Source organism: Homarus americanus, unplaced genomic scaffold, assembly GCF_018991925.1.
Source record: "Homarus americanus isolate GMGI-L3 unplaced genomic scaffold, GMGI_Hamer_2.0 scaffold51476, whole genome shotgun sequence".
NCBI classification, from domain to species: Eukaryota; Metazoa; Arthropoda; class Malacostraca; order Decapoda; family Nephropidae; genus Homarus; species Homarus americanus.
The window spans coordinates 4,502,560-4,508,961 of record NW_024736148.1 but is presented as its reverse complement, the minus strand read 5'-3'; positions in this window follow the sequence as shown (position 1 = coordinate 4,508,961).

Sequence of the window (6,402 nt, the reverse complement as noted above, 5' to 3'; positions counted from 1 at the left end):
TCTAGTTAGTGGCGTAGGAACCATGGGGCAAGGGAGAGCAGTGCACCCACTAATTTTTTCTGGGAGGGGAAGAGTATCTTTTTTGCCCTTCCAATAGTTGACTGTGGGTGGATGCTCATTCCAAGCATGGTAATGTACAGCGAGAGAATGAAGTATCTTCCCAGTTTTGGCTGAAGTATAATGAAACCTGACCACCCAACACAGTGAATGGTGTCTCTGCCAACCCTTTTCCGAGGCTCCACACACCTGCCAACTGTTTATGGGCTCCACACATGCATGTATCGAATAGATCAATCATTTTGTAATCTATTCAACAAAAACCCGGGAAGATACTTCATTCTCTGACTGTACAGTACACATACAGTATTTAAATATTGAAATGTGCAGATAAGCTTCCACAGCTTCTCAAACTGTTATAGACACACAATGGCTAGATAATAGTAAAAATATTTTCCCTGACATTCAGAAGAAAATAATGTATTTCATGGAACACACCATTTTGCAAGATGTTCTGAAAGATATCAAAAGTGCCAAGTGGTTCTCCAACCTGTCATCCTGTATGATGAGGCAGGACCTTTCAAAGGAGAACAACTCGTGTTACAGTGTCAGATACTAAATCTGCAACTATTCTGGCTGGCATAAAAGATGTTGTTCTTTGGCTAAATTTGTCTTTGAAAGAAGAGGTATGATGGGGCTAGTAATTTTCAAGGCAATGTCTCTGGAGTGCAACATATATACAGGGTGAAGTTCCTGCTGCATTGGCTATTCACTGCATCAACCGGACATTGCAGGACTGCAAAGAAATGCAAGATGCAAGATTTACTAGTTTCTCAATGGAACTTGTGCAGTTATCTAAATTTTCATGCAAGTCCTTTATGTTCAACTTGGTGGACTCTTGAGGACTGGTATCATTGATGCTGTTCTGCAGAACTATGAAACTATCAGTGAAAGTCTCAACACCATCCAAGAAACTAGCAATGATGAATACTTACGATGCTGGTGGTCATCTGGTCCTGATGGAGTAATTTCACACACACTTTATCCTGTCTTTCCCTTCTCAATTTTTGTGCAGCAGAGCAACTGTCCACCAGATTGCAGGCCAAAACCACATCAGCAAAGGATGTCGTGCAATACCCAGAGCTTGCAAGAGCTATATGGAGAGGCACTGGACTGAAGAAAAGTTGGAGAAATTCTTCACTAAGGTGGTTGAGGACTCATCAGGATTCACACATCCCCTTGTATTAACACAAGATAGGCACATTCTACAATGCTTGGATGACGGTTCAGAAAACCACCATTTCACTAATGTACAAAGCTCTTTCTGTCTGCAGTACAGTATTATGAGGTGTTGGATTCATTAAAGGAGGATATTAACAGGCTGTTCAGCTAGAAAGCTTTCTCCACTATACAGGAGAGATAATTCAGAATACTACTAATGGACAGTATGGTTACTTCAAAATCTGTGGATACCACCTACAGTCATAATCTGGATCTCAAGATGCTACACATTCAGCTCAACATGTTGCTGTCACAACAGCAACTGCGGAAAGAGCCTTTTCAACTCTGTGGCATCTTAAAACCTATCTCCAAATCATCACGTCTCAGAACTTAAACAGATATTTCATCACTGTTCATTTCGTCATGGACAATTTGTTACTGATCAACTTGTCACCAGGCAATTTCACCTCCAGTATAATACAGGCAGTTATGGATGAAAAACTTCAGGATGTCATAAAAGGATGAAACTTTCAAGAGTTGTAGAGGATTATATTACCCATTTTCTGATATGGAACCACTTTGAAGATGGCCTAGTTTAGGAAAGGCAACCATTTTCCAAAATGGCCACCCAAATAAAGATATGACCAAGAAGGGTTTGATATTGGATGAAATTTCATATATATTGCTTCAATTATAATTATAATGCTAGATATTGAAGTATGGTCTATGAAAACTCCTTTGTATAAAATTTAAAAAGTAAAAAAGCCTAAGCCTTGTAATTTTTTTTATACAGCAAAGCCTCCGATAACAACTTTTCATATTTAAAACCCTAGTTAATTTAGGACCCAATTCAATTTACGTCCTTATTTCATTTGTAATTACAGCCAAAATATAATAAAAATAAAATAAAATTACATTTTCATATAAATAATAAGTAAATCCCATTATGTATTAATAAAAAAAAAAAATTACTGTAAAAAAAATGAAGAGCACCTTGCGCAAAGAAGCTGCCTTGCTAAAGAGTGGTAAACAACAGTCGGAGCTTGGCGGGCCTTTTGTTTTCACGCATCTGGAACAGGAACTGGAGAAAAACTTTCTCAGGTTTCTTACAGCATTTTTGCATCCCTATTCAACATGAGCAAGAGAGCAACTGATGGTAGTGTTGTTTCAAAAGCTAATAGAAAGTGTCTAAGCTTAGCCGAGAAACTAGATGTGTTAAAACGATATGAAAAAGGTGAGAGGTCTGTGGATATTATATGGAGCAAGCAGTGAACATATTTTCTGAAGTGGATCCATCAACAGAACAAAGCATTAAAATCTAAATAAATGCAAATGACCTCTACTTAAAGATGTATGAGAAAAGAAAGCAGCATGGGCAAGGTTCTTTCGACAGCTTTATTATACGAAGGCCTAAACCATCAAATTCAGCATCATAAGCAGCTTCAACAACTTCAGGTTCAGTAACAGTTTCAGCAACAGCTTTATGGAAAGCTACAGCTTCAGCCAGAGTTGAGCCTGATGACTTCATCATCTGAGTAAAAACTCGCACAATATTCATTGGTTGTCCTTATGTTTTAGACTTTACCACCATTGGTGAACAGAATTTGTTTTACATTTGTAAATATTATTTAAAACATATATGAACAATAAATAAGTGTTGCTTTCATATTCATATGAAGAGAAATGACGATATGTTTTCACACGTACGCACTTACTGTTCATACGTTGGCATTCCCAATCATCTTGTCTTATTTCTTTACCATTAGTGGTTAGCTACTTCTATTGTTCCATTTATTACCATTAAATAACATACTTAAAACAAACATACAGGTATTAAATTTTTTTTACATTAAGTTCACTACAGCTACAACCAGGGTCTTATTTTCTTCAGTCTCTTATGTAGAACCATTGTCACTCACGAAAACAATGACGTCTTATCTCCTCTTGTGTGTTTTAATATTCTATGTATTATTAATGAATTGCATTGTTCATTTCACATATATAAAGATTAATTCAATCAAATACATATTTAGTAATAAACAATAATGAATCTTTTGTACATATTCTTAAGAAAAATGATGCGGTATCCTTAATTGCGAACGTATATGTTGGTGTTCCCAATCCATCTCTTTTTTTTCTTTGCCATTAGGGGTAAGCTACTTCGATTGTTCCATTTATTAACATTAAATAACGCTACTTAAAACATATATATTAATTTTTTTACATTAAATTTACTACAGCTACAACCAGTGTCTTATTTTCTTAATTTTCTCGTGTAGAACTATCGTCCAGGACTCCCAGCAGTAAACGCAAACAATGGCGTCCCATCTCCTCGTGTGACCATATTATTATTCATTTATATTGTATACGTTGCAATCAGAAACATTATTTCAGAATATAGTTTGCAATTTTCATTAATTGTATCAATTTTGGGGGAAAAAAAGAGGGTAAAAAGCCACACAAAAGATACGAAAAGGTCACACTTGGGAACGCATCTCATTATTATTGCTTTATTTAAATGGTAATTAATGATTTGCGATAAGACGATTCACCTTACACTGCAATATTGGAGGACACATAACGTTGTTATTCAAGGCTTTACTCTACTGTAATAATAATTATGATAAAATTTTACATTATTTATTTTACATTACATTATATATTATTATTACACTACTGTATACAATAATTATAAATCATTACCATTTTCAGGTGCATGTATTATCAAGTTTAGATGGATGCTGGTGGTGCACATTAAAACTTAGCTGTTGTATGGTGCTGGTGGTGGTTGGAGTACTGTAGCTTGCATGTCATCTAAATGTATGAAACTTGTTTTGATCCCTCTGATCCTGTGCCATCTACATCCATTGAAGACATTGACGGGAGAAAATACATTTTCTGCCACTCACAAAAAAGACGCCCTTCAATGTCCCAATAAATCCAAACACAAGGATGTTGCAGTTTGTGTTAGGTAGTTCTCTTGAATGGCATTTAAAAGATATTGAAAAGCTTCAAGCCATGCTAGAATTCAAAGTATACCCTGTATATTTCCTTTGTCATTTTTTGTTATATTTGTCAGTTCATGTTTATATCTGTCAATTCCGATTGCAAAATGTCATTTATTGGACTTTGTACTTCACCACCAACTGAAAAACTGGCCATTTGGGCCAATAAATTCTGTCTAAGTTAAATCTAGAGAAATTGGGCATAAAGGCAACTAGCTTCAGTGACTGCGTGATAATGTTAGTGACAAGTCTACATGTCTTCACATGAGTTTGAAAAGTTTAATGTCACGTGATTATAGGAGAATGATGACACAGAAAAGCATTTTTATATACAGTAGGAGTTTGCAGACACTAATAATATAACCAAAATGATACAAGTATTATGGTCTATTTACATGCTTTCCTTAGACACATGTTCAAGATAGTACAAGACTTTCCACTTTAAGTAATTAAATATTTTACAGAAGCCTATTGATCCCCAATTTTTTGGCCGACATACTTTACTGTATTACTTTCAACCAAATTTCAATGTCTCACACTACCTCCATTTCCCAAACCCACTTTTTCATTCTATCTAAACTACACTCAAGATACATTCCTAGTCTCATGGGGTGTGAATTTGTGCTAAACTAATCAAAATAAACACTGAATACCATGAAAAAGTGAGAGATGCATGTTGGAGGGGTAGAGCTTGTACGAGCAAGGTATGGGAATGCATTCCCAAAGCATACACCAAAAAAAATTCCGACACTACTTTGTCTATCTTTAACACTAATACCATTACTTCAAAACACTTTTCTTAATAAATTATAACTAAGCTCAAGTCTAAACAACTGCAATCTGAACTGCAGTTGTTCACACTCAAGGTGACTAATGAAGCACTAGAACCCCGAATGCCATGAACCATACGTGATCATCTATATACGCTCTCCAAAAACGGTATCGGCCTCTTTGCTTATCGATACAATGTGTCATAATGGATGAATATTTCCGATCACTAATTGTAATTCCTGCATTATGTTGGTAGGCCAGCTTTCCTAGTACAGGTATCTGTGAGGTTGCCAGTTATTATTTCTGGCATTTGTTGTAATTATGATGACTCACTGTGTTCCATCTTTAGTAGAATAATATAATGATAATAATGTATTGAACATATATCAACGGCAGTCAAATAGTGGGTGTTTTCTGCTGGAAATCCACGACCAACACCAGTACCTGAGGCTCATTGGAAAACACAGCTTGCACCGACAAACATTGTGTCATAGTGTGTATCAGATAATGTTCCGTTGCCAGCACGAATCACGAGATGATACGTTATATTCATAATTGTTACGTCATCAATTGAGGTAGAAATAATATCAAAATGTAGTAAATCATAATGTCATTGTAATTGGATATAGCATCAGAAAACACCTGTAATTACTATATTTGCAAATGAATATAATATCGGATCATAGTGTTTCATATTTCGTTAACACCTCTTCCCTCCCTGACCAGATATCCCTCCTCCTAGTGACAGGCCTGGCACTTGACATTATTAGGGACCTGCCACGCTTTGCCATAAGCATGAAATGTACCAGGAACTTTCCCCCCCACACACTCATCATTCTGTCACTTTTTGTAACTTGCTGACAAAACCTATAACCCTTCAGGCTTTTACGCCCTTAATGAACGAGTCATAAAGGCAAGCATGAACTTAGCATGTTTCCCAGATGGGCACTGTAAATGCTTCTGCACTTCACCTTGCACAGGATGTAAGGGGGTGCCCAATAAACTAGCCCCCTCGGGGGCAATCTAAAAAAAAAAAAATCTATATGGTATCACAATTCATCCTATTTCATTACATTATGAAGAGAATAGGTGGTATGCTGCAGGTATTATGGTGATTATCGTGCAAGAAGAAAGAACGAAAGGTGCAACTCACAAACAGAAACACCAACCAAAGCAAGACTGCTGTGCACATGTTATTGTGTTCATTTCCAACTACATCAGGCCCAGGGGAGCCGATACTTTTTGGGGATAGTGTACATACACAAACCTGGAAACATTCATCTTGTATGAAAATCTCATCAACTTACACTGACACTGATGATTCAGACAAACTAGTCAATGAGGTCAATCTTTCAAGTTCTTTTATTATAAATTATCAATTCCTCCACTCACCGATAATAACCCAAAA